Below are 16,224 nucleotides of genomic sequence, written 5' to 3'. Positions count from 1 at the left end.
ACCACAGACATGCAACCCATGCCCCAGATTGTCCACCAGGGCTTCTTCCTGGAGGCCAATATTTTCGAAAAAAAGGCCTCCCCCCGTCCACACTCACTTATTTTCGATGGATCTCCGTCGAAAAAGGCGTTCTTCCTCGTGGAATGAGGTTTACCGCCGTCGAAAGAAAAGCCGCATTCTTTCGATTTAATTTCGAAAGAACACGGCTGCAGTCTAGACGCAGGTGAAGTTTTTTCGAAAAAAGGCTACTTTTTTCGAAAAAACCCCTGAGTCTGGACACAGCCCTAGGATCAAATTGGGCCTGGAAAGAAGGTCCCCACTTGCAGCTTTCTGTACAGGCCAACGTTCCTGAAGATGTGTTCATCATGCACCTTTCCAGATCATCACACACTGATGACAGTGAAAAGCCCACATAGAATCTTAGGGTTGGAAGAGACCTCAGGAGGCCATCAACTCCAATCCTCTGCAAAAGCAGGACCAATCCCAACTAAATCATCCCAGCCAGAGCTTTGTCAAGCCAGGATTTAAACCTTTAGGGATGGAGATTCCACCACCTCCCTAGGAAACCCATCCCAGTGCTTCACCACCCTTCTACTGAAATAGTTTTTTCTAATATCCGGCCTAGACCTCCCCCACTGCAACTTGAGACCATTGCTCCATGTTCTGTCATCTGTCACTACTGAGAGATTGATCATTTTACTTTACCTGGAATTTCATATTCATAATCTGAAATACATACACAATCTGAAGTGCTTCCAACTCTCTCCAATACATCTCTTCTCCAGGGTAAAGAAATTTTGTCAAAGCTCTAACCCATTACCATAAGCTTTAATTGGACATTTCCAATCCTATTTGCTCTTGAAGGACACAGAGTAGACACAACTGAACCAGCGGAAATCCCAAGTCCAGATTAAAAGGGAAGAGTGTTGGCTGATGGGACAGTTTCCCATCACTGTCAATATTTCCTAGCTACAGAAACTATTCACATAAACCAAATATCACAGCACGAGAATAGAAAGTGTTCAGATGTGCACTTGACAATGGATGATCAGATCTACCAGGAAGTCACCCACTCGATGATCAAAATTCTGACAGCCAAAATAGTGTGTTCATAGCTACCTGGAGTGTACAAATGCTAAATAATGCAGGAAAATTAACACGGGTAATCAAAGCAATGGACAGATATAAAATTGACACCCTAGGACTCTGTGAAGTTAGATGGAAAGAACGAGGTATGATAACTTCTGGGGGAAAACAATGTTCTGTTCACGTTGTGAAAGTAGAAAGAATTATACTGTAAGGCTATGTCTAGACTGCAGGCTTCTTTCGAAAGAGGCTCTTTCGAAAGCATCTTTCGAAAGAGCCTCTTTCGAAAGAGAGCGTCTAGACTGCACGGAGAAATTTCGAAAAAGCGGCTTGCTTTTTCGAAAGAAAGCATCTAGTGAGTCTGGATGCTCTCTTTTGAAGAAGCCCTATTTACATTGAAGAACGCCTTCTTTCGAAAGAGGAACTTTCGAAAGAAGGCGTTCTTCCTCGTAAATTGAGGTTTACCGCCATTGAAAGAAAAGCCGCGTTCTTTCGAATTAATTTCGAAAGAACGCGGCTTGAGTCTGGATGCAGGGGAAGTTTTTTCGGGAAAAGGCTACTTTTCCCGAAAAAACCCCTGAGTCTGGACACAGCCTAAGAGAAAGATGAATTATGCTGTAATAATTGAATAAGTTGAAGGAATACTGTTTGTCTCTGAACAGGAAGAAGAAAAGTATGTTAATGTTGTTTATAGGTATGCAGATTCCAGAGTGCTAGCCAGAGTTAATGGGAAAAGGAACATTAGGTGTTAGGGAGAAAGCAAAGGAGATATGGACAGGAGATTGCTGCGTGCTTGATGTGGAAATGAAGATACTTGACTAGTCTCACACTAATTATGTGAAGTTTTGCCCCTCTTTTTAATCCTGTTAACTTGGCTTTCTTTTGACTGTATAAATCAAGGGGTTTGAACCTTGTATGGGGCTCACATTTTCTGGATGAAATTAGCAGAGCCTTGCTAATAAACAGAGCAGTCTGACAAATCTGTGAGTCCTGTCTGATTTTGACAAGGTGGAACCAAACATGACGGAGGTGTAGGGATCATCATGAATAGTGCTGCAAAAAGTCACGTATGAATCAGTGAGTATCAAATAAAGTACTGGCAGCTAGATTCCGCTCTCGGCACATAAAGTCCACTGAAGTCCAGGCATATTCTCCAGAAATGACCCAGATGAAGAGGACAAAAAGAGAGTCTATATAGAGTTGAATGATATTGAAAGAAGTACCAAATCATGATCTTGGCCTGATTATGGGAGATTTTAATGCCCACATTAGAAATGAAAGAAGAGAGAAACAGTCATCAGCCAACATATAACTGGAATTCTTCTACAAGACTTCTTGAATGTTGGCCAAAAACAATCTTACCATCTACAATTCTTTCTTCCAACATAAAAATAAGTATAAAAAGACATGGATTTCACCAGATGGTTATACTCAAAACATGATTTACTCTATCTCTGTTAATCAGAAGTAGAAAACATCAGGATTAGACACAAGAATATTCAGAGGAGCAGATTTAGGGAGTGACCACTGCTTGCTGAAAGCAAATGTCTCATTGAAGTGTTAAGTGCTCAGAAAGAAAGAAAACAGACCCATATCTTTCAATAAAAGAATATCAGATAGAGGATGGGAACAGGTTTGAGACTCTTGCAGAACGTGAAGAAAACAAAGTGGAAAACTGCTGGGATCTTTTCAAACAGTTATGCTAGAAACATTCTTCCCCAGGGCTCCGTCTACACTGCCATGATTTTCTGGAAATGCTTTTAACGGAAAAGTTTTCCGTTAAAAGCATTTTCGGAAAACCGCGTCTAGATTGGCAGGACGCTTCTCCGCAAAAACACTTTTTGCGGAAAAGCATCCGTGGCCAATCTAGACGTGCTTTTCCACAAAAAAGCCCCGATCGCCATTTTAGCCATCGGGGCTTTTTTGCGCAAAACAGTTCTGTACTGTTTACACTGGCCCTCTTGCACAAATGATTTGCGCAAGAGGGCTTTTGCCCGAACGGGAGCAGCATAGTATTTCCTCAAGAACACTGACAAACTTACATGAGATCGTCAGTGTTCTTGCGGAAATTCAAGCGGCCAGTGTGGACAGCTGACAAGTTTTTCCGGAAAATCAAATGATTTTGCGGAAAAACTTGCCAGTCTAGACACAGCTCTGGTGTGTGCCCCAGCCTATACAGCCTAGCTCCTTGCAGGAGGAATGACAGTTGTTCAAATTAGGAGCTTTAATTCGAACTACCTAGTCTGTGCTGTGTGTAGCCGCAGGCAGGGAGTTCGAACTACAGGGCATTTAAAAATGGCGGTGCCTGGGAACATGCAAATAAAGGCCAGGATATTTAAATCCCAGGCTTCATTTGCAAGTTTGACTGCCTACATTAGCCACCCTAATTTGAACTAGAGTGGCAGTGTAGACATACCCTTAGAGACTAACAAATATATATATGTACAAAATTAATTAGAGAAGAGACAGAAACAATCAAAGAACCAGACAGAGTCATACAGAATAAACTTAAACAACAACAAAAGCTCTGGTAGCACTTTATAGACGAATAAAACTTGTAGATTTAGCTTTTGTGGGCACAGCCCATTTCTTCAGATGACCAGAGTTATGAGTTAGAATGTGCAGATCCAAAATAAATAGGGTAAAAGGGGAGGGGCAGGAAACAAGGAGCAGAGGGAATGAAAATATCAAAGGGAAATCAAATAGGCAGAGCTGGTGCCTATAAGCACCTGAAGATTGGATAGCTAAAAGTAAGCAGATAAGGATCAAAGAGTCGTGCAGATAAGCAATAAAGCAATGGGGAACATAAGGTCAAAGTAATAAAGAAATGTGGATTTCACAGCCCCAACTATTGCTAAGTGGGTCGTTGCCAGACAGAAAGCTAGGAGCCTAGGTTTCCTTTAAACTTCTAGGCTCTCCCCTTTCTCTAGAGGCGGTCGATTGGATGGCCTTTCGAACAGCCGCGATTCCCTTATTTCAGTGTAGCTGGTTTAGAATGTGTTAAGTGTTTCCCAGCTTATGTCTGCTCAGCAAAAAGACTTAGCTTAAGAACAAGGCCTACGAGCATCACACACAGACTGCGATTTTGATTCTTTGTTTTCATACCCCTGTAAGAATACACCTAAATTCTTAAAATAAAGGCCATAAGAGGAAGGCCAGTATTCCTAGATCCTAACACTAGCGACTGCAGCTGTCCCATAGACAAACATGATCTGCCCTTGGAAGAGGGATGACCATTTAGGCCACAGCAGGAGGAGTTTGGTGGTGACGCTTGGTCCACAGGATTATCATCACACATTCCCCACATTCAGACTAATGCTTCTCTTCCTTAAATCCTGAGATTTCAAGTAAATATGTTCCCTCCCCCACCCCTGCCCTCAGTCAGTCTCTTTCTTGTAATCAAGCAACCATAAAACAATATAGTCTGGGTGTAACCTGGAGGCTAGCCAAAAGTGTTCTGTCATGTTACACTGTAATCTCCTGTCTGAGACACGCTACCATCCCTAGATCTCGAATGTGTGTCTCAAAGCACAGAAGTGAGACACATGCTGCAGCTGGCATTGCTCACTGCTCTTCCCAGAACAGCTCTTCCCTGAACTCATCTGTTTCAGCTGAGTTTTGACTCAGCTACTGTGTTTCGCTTTTTCTAATTTTACTAACTCCCTTTGGGTATGTCTACACTGCATCCCTAGTTCGAACTAGGGATGCAAATGGAGACAATTGAACTAGTTAATGAAGCGGGGATTTAAATATCCCGCGCTCCATTAACATGATCTCGCCGGCGCGCTAGTTCGAATCTAATGTTACTCCTCATTTTTTTCCAAACTAACGCGTCCCGGCGCGCACTTCCTGGTTCGAATCAGCTGTGATTCGAACTAGCGCGCCGGCGAGATCATGTTAATGGAGCGCGGGATATTTAAATCCCCGCTTCATTAACTAGTTCGATTGTCTCCATTTGCATCCCTAGTTCGAACTAGGGATGCAGTGTAGACATACCCTTAGTTTTTATGTTCCTCTCACCTCTGCTCTCCACCTTCTCCACCTCAGATTATGTCTAGATTGCATCTGTCTGTCGACAGAGGGATGCAAATCAAGCACATCAAAATTGCTAATGAAGCAGGGATTTAAATATCCTGTGCCTCATTAGCATAAACATGGCTGCCACTTTTTTTTCTACACAGAGATTTTTCGAAAAAAACTGTCAGTCTAGACATGGATCTGTCGAAAATAAACCCTTTTTCGACAGATCCTGTATTCCTCAAAAAATGAGGTTTAATGGATCTGTCAAAAAAGGGTTTATTTTCAACAGATCTGCGCCTAGACTGCCGGATTTTTTTTCGAAAAAGCTCCATATCGAAAAAAAGCGATGGTCATGTTCATGTTAATGAGGCATGGGATATTTAAATCCCGGTTTCATTAACAATTCCGATGTGCCTAATCTACATCTCTCTGTCGACAGAGATGTGTAGTCTAGACACAGCTTTAGTGTTCACAATTCCTCCCAGTTTATCACTGCCTATGAATTCCATTTGCATCCTATTTAAGGGCCTCTCTAGATTGTTAATATAGAGTCTGAGCAAGAACACGCTTTTAACCCCGATTCCAACTTGCAGTCCACTCCAAAAGTGCTTAGGAGCACTCCTCTCTAAAGGTGCTGGAATGAAAATTTCAGGTTAGATGATGTGAGTGAGTTTATACAATGTTATGCTTTTATGCCACAAGTCAAACACTTTCGAAAATGGGTGAATCTGGAGCATCGGAAGCCGCAGAAAGCAAGAACCGAAATGGAGGTGAGTTTTGTGCATATGTAGGAGCTTAAGGTGTAGACATCTGTTCACACGTCCTACTTTCTTTTTGTCTGCTAATTTTGTAAGTTGCTATTTCAAAATAGATTATTTTGCCATAATTTCAAAATAAAGTGCTATTCTGAAACGTCCCTTACTTCTCGTAGAATGAGATTTACAGGGACGTCGGAATAGTGAGTCTGAAATAATAGGCTTGATGTGATGACGTGGGATAGCTATTTCGGGATACTCCAGGCTCCCGACATATCATTGTAGTGTAGATGTAGCCTTAATGACAGTCAGGATGAGGATTGAAGCCAGGAGTGCTAGACACCAAGCAGCATTTTCATAGCCAGTGAAATGTGCCTGTCTGGCTTCCTCCCCTCTCCCCAGCATACTGTGTTCTGGCTTCCAAACAGCAAACTTTTCCTTTCTTGGTTCTTCGCTCAGAGGGACCTCGCAGCTGGGACTATGTAGCCTTTGCTGGGGATGAACTCCTAGAGGGCCACAACACTGCCTAGCATTTCCAACCAGGGCCTCCCTTGGGGAATGTCAGTGAGGTAGGAATCAGGATGTATAACAGCTGTGTGACTCCATCCAAGGGTCACACTGTATGACAAGTGCAATGCTGCTCTGGCTAATTTTAGTTTCTCCTTTGGTACATAAGGAACCTCCCTTTTCTGATAAGCTCCTGTTGTTGCACTTACACCTGTAGTAGCGTTCAGTGTTTGTTTATTGTTTCATTTATAAGAAACGGTGGCGCTTCCTGCAGACGAGAGGGGAGACGGTTAAAATGAAAGCAGGACTTTCGATCTGACGTCTATTTGATGCTGTCTGCCTTTGCCACATGCAGCCAAACCCACAGAGTTCTAAGGGGTACCTGATGCAAACCAAAATTCCCAAAAGATGACTCATCTTCAGAGACACAGGTACTATTTTAACTTGTTGTATTTGTTTGGCTCTTAGTTCCACAAGCAGCCCACGAGCACTGAAACATAAACTAGGCCCAGGAAATCTTCTACCCTTGCACTAGTTCTAAAATGTATCTAGGCAGCACGGAAGCAAAAATACCTTATGCTAGCACTTCCCCCCTTGCTAACACTGCACAAGTGATCGTGTAGTCAGGGGACAGTTCCCAAGAAAGCCCAGTGTAGAAAAAGCTTCCAAAGCTATTTGAGAAGCCTGTGCTCTTTGTATGAAAACTTGGGTCCATTTTATGTTTTTACTAAATCACCTGAGGCGCTGGATCACACGTCTTTACAAGCTCTTACCCAGAGGGAATTAGTGTTGGCTCTCGAGTCCTGCAATCATTGTGGTCACAAGGCTGCATGTCCTTATTATCTTTCATTCAGACTTTCAGTTTCAATAGCACATTGAACTTTTGCTCTGCAGGAAAATAAAGGTGTGGGATAATAGAAGAAAGGAATCCCAACCTTTTTCAGTATCACCAAGGTTTACGGGAATGATGTATGTTGAAAATATTAAGCAAATCACATTCCTGGTCACAGGAGCATAAGAGTCACCACAGTATCACAGGAAGGCTAAGGCACTATTGGAATTGCACTTAGCAAGGGATGAGAAGGGCAATAAGAAAAGTTTCTACAGGCATTTTAACAATAGGAGGGTGGTCAGGGAGGTGTGGGGCCCTTTCTGGATGAGGGGGGTAACCTAGTGACATGATGTGGGAAAAGCTGAAGTACTCAATGCCTCCATCTTCACAGACAAGATCAACTCCCAGATTACTGCACTAGGCAACACAGTATGGGAACGAGGTGTACCGGTAGTTTGGATTAGAGAGCCTAATCCGAACTACCTACACCATGCCGTGTGTAGTCGCGGGCACGGAGTCCGAATTACCGGGGCTTTAAAAATGGCGGCGCCCGGCAAGATGCAAATGAAGCCCGGGATATTTAAATCCCGGGCTTCATTTGCAACTTCGGTTGCCTACATTAACCACACTAGTTCGAACTAGGGTGGTAGTGTAGACATACCCTTAGAAACTAACAAAACATATAGATGGTATCAAGAGCTTTTGTGTGCAGAACCCACTTCTTCAGATGAATGGAGTTTTACTTAGATTTGTTAGATTCAGCAGATGGAGTGGCATTTTGCTCCTTGTAATCAGCTTAATTGGATAACCACATTTTAGCTGTCCCTGTTTTTAATAAACACATAGCTGGTGTTGAGTCACAATGTTTGTAATTTTGTGGGAGCACAGAAAAGAAGGACTGCACTAAATTGTTCCAAAAAAAGGGCTCATAATTAGCAGAAAGAATCTTGCTGATGCCGGAGCTAAACTTTCGGAGTCCTGAGGGCAAAGGAAGGATGTTCTGGTCAGGAGGCTATATAGCTTCCCCTACATGGGCTGGTTTGACCTATTCTCCTTCTCTAACCAAGAACAGCAACTGTGAGTGGGGTGCAGAGGAGGGCTGGGCCTGTGAAGGGGACATTTACATTGCTGGGCTTAAGAACCTAGAGGAAAATGGCATTGCCCACTTGGGCTATGTCTAGACTGCATTCCTCTCTCAAAAGGGAAATGAAAATGAAGCAGATTGAAAATTCAAATGAAGCGCGGATTTACAAAACTCGTGCTTCATTTGCATAATCATGTCGAAGCGCATTTTTGAAAAAGGGTTTTTTGAATCTCCCCTCTCCCCTCCCCCCGCAATCTAGATGGGGTTCTTTCGGAGAAAAACCCCTTTTTCGAAAGAATCTGTACACCCCATTTTTTCAGCAGTATGGGTTCTTTCGAAAAAGGATTTTTTTTTCTCAAAAGAACCCCATCTAGATAGTGAGTGGGCAGTTTTGAAAAAGCCCTTTTTTGAAAAAGTGCTTGGATGCAATTATGCAAATGAAGTGCGAAGTTTGTAAATCTGCACTTCATTTAAATTATTGATCTGCTTCAATTGCGTTCCTCTTTCAAGAGAGGAATGCAGTCTGGACAAGCCTTTGGAGTGGGTCTTCACTCATGGCTTTTGTTTATGTATTCTTTTGGGTTACATCTACACAACAGCATTATTCCAAAATAACATCGTGCGCGTCTACACTATAAGCGTTTGTTTTCAAATAATGTGAAAGGCTTCTTGAATCCAAAACACATGGTAACCCTCATTTCACGAGGAGTAAGGGAAGTCGAAGGAAGAGTGTTCTTCCTTCCTGCCATGTAGACAGCAACAAAAGCCGAAGTAAGTTATTTCAAATTAAGCTACACAATTGATGTAGGTGAAGTTGTGTAGCTTAATTTGACTTTAGCCCTGCTGTGTAGATGTGGCCTTAGTGGACTTAACATCTGATTTCATGTGGATGCAGAGGTTGGTGATGGAAGAGCCAAAGAACTATAAGTCTAATATGCCAGTGAAAATGGACTCTGTCTCTCTTAGGGTATGTCTACACTACCCCGCTAGTTCGAACTAGGAGGGTAATGTAGGCATACCGCACTTGCAAATGAAGCCCGGGATTTGAATTTCCCGGGCTTCATTTGCATAAGCGGGGAGCCGCCATTTTTAAAACCTCACTGGTTCGAACCCTGTGCAGCGCGGCTACACAGGGCTCGAACTAGGTAGTTCGGACTAGGCTTCCTATTCCGAACTACCTAGCTCGAGCCCCGTGTAGCCGCGCTGCACGGGGTTCGAACCAGCGGGTTTTTAAAAATGGCGGCTCCCCGCTTATGCAAATGAAGCCCGGGAAATTCAAATCCCGGGCTTCATTTGCAAGTGCGGTATGCCTACATTACCCTCCTAGTTCGAACTAGCGGGGTAGTGTAGACATACCCTTAGAGATTCCAAACACCTGCCAGATCTTGTATAGATAAATAAACTATTTTCTGTAATTCTTGGCAAGCTCACCTGAGACCTATAGAAATCATGCTGCAAAAGCAGATCCAATCCCCTATTGTTCCAACCAAGTTTGCAAGAGAGTTTATGGATATTGTTGTTTTCACGATAAACCAGTTTTTGACAAACAGTTTCCATAAACCCTTCCACTTACACACTGGTATTTCTAAGATTGGATTCAAATCTGTATTAACACAAAGCCAAGCCTGGGAAGGCCCTGTAATGCACTCGGTGATGTCACTGTCATCCCTTCCTGCATCGGTTTTGCGGTGGGAGTGTAACGTTATTGGATTTTACTATGAACATGCAGATCATGGATGCACCTGCTATTGTGCGTTTGCCCCAAATTCTGGGCAAAGTGGGCTAGGTGAGGTGTCCATTGAAAGCTTATGCTTTGCTGCATCTGTTCATATTGCTTATGTGTCTGTATGATTTTTGTGTGCGATGTTATGAGTACAGGCAGTCCCCGGGTTACATCAATCTGACTTACGTCGGATCCCTAGTTACAAACGGGGGAGGGGGGGCACAGCTAGTGTGGGGTGCCTCCCCCACTGTCGCCGCCTCCAGCAGCACGGGGGGCGCTTCCCCCCAGCAGATCAGGGAGACGCGAAGCTAGCGCCCCCCCCCCCCCCCCCCAGCAGACTAGGGAGACGCGGAGCGGCTTTTCTCGCCGTGGATGACGCTGGTCTGCTGGAGGGAACAAGACACCAGCCAAAAGGGGGCACTCCAGAGCGGAAAAATTAATTTCCTGGGGAACAGCAGGAGCAGCAGGCAGTGAGATCCATTGTGTTACAGTCCCCACCTTGGGAGCAACAGCTCTTTCCCTCTTCAGCACTAGAGCTGCAAGTATCTTGTTAGCATCACGTGAAATTAACAAGTCCCTTCCAGCCTGGCAGAGGTGAAGCTGAAAAATTACCCAGTGGTGTGGGTGGGCAAGAATGGGGAGGAGCAGGACAGAAGAGTAGAGGGGATAAGCCCCAACCCCACACCCTGGCTGGAGCGGAGCAGGGTAAGCCTCGAGGGGATGGGTCTGGTTGCAAAGTGGGTGAGTGGACAATGAGGACCCACCTGTGGCTAAACTCCTGTTCCCAACACAGAATTTTTCTTTAAAATTAATCCTGTGGATAAATTCACACACACACCTCACAGAAAGGGATTTCCATTTTCTGCTCAGCAGAATACAACAACAGCTTTGATTGTATCAATATTTCACTGTGCTCTCCAATGACTATTGATTACACTTAATACATTTCACTGAACCATCTGTAGCAAATTCTATTTGGAACAGTAACATGCATTGAATACACTTTTTTTAGTTATAAAAAACAAAGATTCTGACTATTAAATGAATATCTGGGATCTTTCAGGTACCCCAAAAGGAAGATTTGGATATTGCATGAAACACTGCAACTTATGATCAATTTTTAATTAAAATATCAACCAAAAAATCCTTCATATCAAAACAGTATGGCTGTGTCTACATTGGCCCCTATTCCGTAATAGGGATGCAAATGTAGCACTTTGGAATAGGCAAATCCACGGGGGATTTAAATATCCCCCGCGGCATTTGCATTAACATGGCTGCCGCTTTTTTCCGGCTTGTAGATAAGCCAGAGAAAAGCGCCAGTCCGGACGCGATCCTCCAGAAAATAAGCTCTTTTCCGGAGGATCTCTTATAAGAGCTTATTTTCCGGAGGATCGCGTCCAGACTGGCGCTTTTCTCCGGCTTATCTACAAGCCGGAAAAAAGCGGCAGCCATAAGAGATCCTCCGGAAAAGAGCTTATTTTCCGGAGGATCGCGTCCGGACTGGCGCTTTTCTCCGGCTTATCTACAAGCCGGAAAAAAGCGGCAGCCATGTTAATGCAAATGCCGCGGGGGATATTTAAATCCCCCGTGGATTTGCCTATTCCAAAGTGCTACATTTGCATCCCTATTACGGAATAGGGGCCAATGTAGAAACAGCCTATGTGTTTTTCTTAGAATAAGGAAGTTGTATGAGAATCAGGGTCTTTTTAAACTAACTCTAGTTCCCCGTCTCCCCCCAAAATATGTACCGGTTCCGACTTACATACAAATTCAACTTAAGAACAAACCTACAGTCCCTATCTTGTACGTAACCCGGGGACTGCCTGTATTGGCTATGAACTGGTGTTTTAAATGTTTGCTTCTGAGAGACAGCAGCAGGCCTCTCCCACCCATTGTGAGGGGTGGCTACTGAGGGATTAGCAGTCCTCCTCTAACAATGGACCTTAAAGCTGCGTCTAGACTGGCAAGATTTAGCGCAAATACTCAAAACACAAGAGTTTTGGCGTTCGAGTATTTGAGTAAGAGAGTGTCTATACTGGAACGTGCCTTTGCGCAAAAGATGTGCTTTTGCACAAAAGCATCCATGCCAGTGTAGATGCTCTCTTGCGCAAGAAAGCTCTGATAGCCATTTTAGCCACCGGGCTTTCTTGCGCAAGAAATTGATGTTACCTGTCTACACTGGCCTCTTGCGCAAGAACACTTGCTCAAGAGGACTTATCCCTGAGCGGGAGCATCAGAGTACTCGCGCAAGAAGCACTGATTTCATACAGTAGAACGTCAGTGTTCTTGCACAAATACCCACGGCCAGTGTAGACAGGTGGCAAGATTTTGCGCAAAAACACTCCATCCCCTCCCAAGCCCCTCCTCCAAGAACAGCCTAAGTGTTGCCAATACACATCTGAGGAATTCTGCTGCAAGACAGGGGCAAGAGTATAAAAAGGGCCCTATGGCTTCCTCCAGCTTTGTGTTCATTCCAGCTCATTACTTCAGAAGCATCTGTTCTATGACCAAAGGGCCCAGAAGGATTGTATCCCTCCTAACAAAGGATGTACTCCAGAGATGTTTGTTCCATCTCTTACAAGCCTGCACCAAGGATTTTGTGATTGGCTTATGTAATGTAATTTCTTTAACAATTCCACTCTTGACCAGTTCTTTCTTTTTAATAAAAACCCTTCAGATCCTAGATCCTAAAGGACTGGCACAGTGTGCTCTTTTGGGTAAAGATCTAAGGTATGAATTGACCTGACACTGTGGCTGGTCACTTGGGATCTGGAGAACCACCCAGGTAAGGTCTCCCAGCCATAGCCTGCTTCTGGCACCCCAGGCCTTCCCTACCTCAGCCCTCTGCCTCCCTCCTACTCCTGTACCCCATGTAACCCATGGGGTTACACCTTCTGCACCCCTGCTCCAGCCCCCATACATCTTCCCAGACACTCCATCCCCTCCCAAACCCCTCCTGAGGTCACCCCCCCCCCCCCAGACCTTCCACCCCAATCTGCTATCTCTGGTCACAACCCAAATCCCTGCACCCCCTCCTGCATTGCTGCCCTAGATTACAACTAGGGATGTCAATGAGTAGTTGATTAGATGATTACCTGATAAGCCTAAACTACCCACACTTCCCCCTGACTTAGCAAGGTGCTGCAGGGGATCTGGCTTAAAAGCCTCTTACTATTTGCCAGCCTTGTCTGTTTAGCCTGTAAGGGCTTTGGGACAGGGCCTGTCTCTCACAGCATGAAGGCTGGGCATTAATCCCATCCCACTCACTGTGATCATTCAAGAAATAAATCTGGGTTTTGCTGTGCCAGATACCAGAGCCAGGCCAGAAGCCAGCAACTCCTCTGCTTCTGCAGCAATTTGCTTGCTCAGCTTCCTCGTGCACGCACCCAGGCATGCCTGGTACTGCCCCCAGCGCTCTGGCGCTTGCGAGACAAAGGCCTAGGCAAGGTCAAGTTTCCCCAGAGACAGAGAGATTTTCTGACGGAAGCCACACATTGTGTACATGCTGCCTCCCCTCCCCCAGCGTCGCCCAAGCAAGAGGAAACACAGAGCTGAATGCCATAAGCGCGGTTAGCTGGGGAGTGGCCTGTGGTCTGCTACATGCTCTGTTTAAAACATCCGCTGCCTTCTCCACTTGATCTGTAGCAGGGAGCTCTGCTGAGCAGTCTGTGGCAGAGATGCAAAGGAAACAGAGACACCACCAGGAGGCTCCAAGAGCAAGCGAGAGCAGGGCCTCTCACTACAACTGCTTGTTATTTTGTTGCTTGTGCTGCACTCAAACGTGCCTGCACTTGTTTAACAGGGAATCCAGTACCGGGCTCACCAGCCTGCGAAGCAGCAGCAGAGCCTGTTCCCGCGAAATAGGGTAGAGCCCGGCTTGTGTGTGGAGTATGGGGGGTGCCTTGCTGTGTCTCGTAGGTTTACCTGGGGCTTATTGTGCTGCCTCAGCTCTTTGGTGCTCTACTTACGCAAAGCACTGTCCAACACTTCATGCTCTTCTAAGGTATAACTTCCCCCTGCCATCTGCCCCATTTTACAGATCAAAACAGGAGCAGTGGAGCCAAGGGGCTGACATGCCCATGGACATCCAAGAAGTCTGTGGCAGAGCAGGGAATTGGACCCAAGGCTGCCAAGTCCGCAGTGAGCTGCCTACCTACTGGAGTGCCCTTTCTGTACAACTCAGGCCGGAAAGATACCACAAAAGGAGCAGGAGCCATTAAGTTGCAGGCCACTTAAGCCCAATAAGGTCAGCTCTCCTCCCATCCTTTTCCACATCTCATGTCCTCGCACGTGACTGGCCCTTTTATGGGGCTGGCACTGACTTTTGTTTTCTCCAGTGGTGAAGCAGCAAAGACTGATGCAATGGGAGCAAAACTGAGACTCAAAGGGCATGAGTTCTAATCCCAGTTCTGACCCATCCTGCTCTCCCTTCCCCTACCTGTGCCTCTGTGCAATGGGAATAATGAGATAGCTTCCTCCTAGGGCTGTGGGGAGAGCTAATTAGCTCTTGATTGTACAGTACTGTGGACAGGCAGCATGTGGGATAAATGCTGAATGTCGGTGTAGCTGCTTGTACAGCAACCATGCCCAGTTGGAATTAGGGCTTGGGCACATGTGTGAACACACACACACACACACACACATACACACAGAGCAGGGCCCTTCATCCCAGCAGTGTGTAAATGGAAGATGCTGTCTTTAAAACCTGAGCCCTTTGATCCAGCCCTTCCTGTGTCTAACCGGCAATGGAGAGCCATGGCCATCGGCTGCCCTAGAATTATTTGGCTTCCAAGTGGGAGAGGTCGGCCCCCGCTGTTAGTCCTGGGAGACTGTAGGCAGGACTATCCATCTGCCATTGCAGTGCCAATCCCGCACTGGCAGGCTCTGCATTGCTGAGGCATCCATAAGGGAGCCGCAGTTCAGCACATCTGCTGACTGTGTTCGGGGCGTGAACGAAGATGATCGATTCAGAAGAGGCGGCTGCAGAAATGATGCAGCACAGCAAACACGAGGCCCGTCAGCTCAGTAAACAACCTGACCACAGCCTGTCTGTGTGTTAGCCCGGAGTCATTTCAGAAAGGGGCAAACTAGCAAACCCCACCTCAGAAGAGTAACGTGCTCTGCAGATAAGCTGCAGCTGTGAAGAGCGTCAAAGTAGAAAGATAACACTTCAAAGCTAGGGCAGGGACCAGCCCCCACTTGCTCACCACTGGCTCTTCAGCACAGCAGCAGAGAAAGGTGCTAGCCCACAAGAGTTCACCAAGGTGGGTGAGGAATCCTGGTCATGTGCCACCTGAGGCATGTTGTGCTGTGGCATGGAGCTGGCCACAAGGAGCTGGCACACAGACCAGCTCAGGGGGAATGGGGAATGGGCCTGGCAACAGCCCATGTTCATGCTGCTTGTCACCATCTATGCCTCTTGCCTGTACCCTGATCAGGCGATGTCTACACTGTGTTGTTGTTTTTTGGCAGAAGAGGATATGCAAATTGTGCTCTCATTTGCATATCTTCTTCCAATTGTTTTTTGTGGAAGAGGTTTTGCTGCTAAAAAGCCCCGTGTAGACGGGGCCATTTGTCAGAAAAAAAACAAACCCTTTTTTGCAAGATCCCTTATTCCTCCAAAATCGAGGTTTACAGGATCTTGTGAAAAAGGGGTTTTCCCTCTTCCACACAAAACCCGCAGTGTAGACATAGCTGAGGCTGCAGGTGAGATTTTGTTCTCACGTGCAGATACTTTCGGCTTACTTGGGGCACCGGTGACCTTTCAGGACCACCTCCCGAGTACTCCCGTGGAGTATGGCTCTGCCTATTTGGACAAAGTCGTTGTGTACGGCAAAGAATGGACATGCACCCACTCCAGGTAGCGGCCATCCTCCGGACTCCCTGTAGGCTGGGCTCACGGCCAGCACAAGGAAATGCCGGGTTGGATGGCAAGAGATGACCTACTTAGGGTATATCCTTGGCCCAGGGCAGATCCGTCACCTGTTTGGAAAGGTCCAGGTGCTACAAGAGGGGCCTGCACTGACAACCAAGCATCAAGTACAACAATTTCTTGGGCCACTGGGATATTATCATCACTTTGTGCCCCAGTTTGCAACCATCGCAGCCCCCTCACAACGGTCCTCAAGAAGGATACTCCCTGACAGGTCTGCGGTCAGTCGAGTATGAGGAAGCCTGTTGAGCACTTTCAAGGGGTCCTGTCTCAGGAACCGGT

At 45.8% G+C, this 16,224-nt stretch overlaps 1 protein-coding gene across 1 annotated transcript in view; it reads right to left on the bottom strand.

The window, feature by feature from the left end:
- LOC102444405 (uncharacterized) overlaps window positions 1-16,224 on the bottom strand; it is a 172,780-nt gene that overhangs the window by 78,029 nt on the left and 78,527 nt on the right. The gene's annotated exons all lie outside the window — the stretch shown is intronic.

The sequence above is a fragment of the Pelodiscus sinensis genome, chromosome 20, assembly GCF_049634645.1.
Source record: "Pelodiscus sinensis isolate JC-2024 chromosome 20, ASM4963464v1, whole genome shotgun sequence".
Lineage (NCBI taxonomy): Eukaryota > Metazoa > Chordata > Testudines > Trionychidae > Pelodiscus > Pelodiscus sinensis.
Note: the sequence above shows the minus strand (reverse complement) of the source record. Positions and strands in the feature narration are given on the sequence as shown.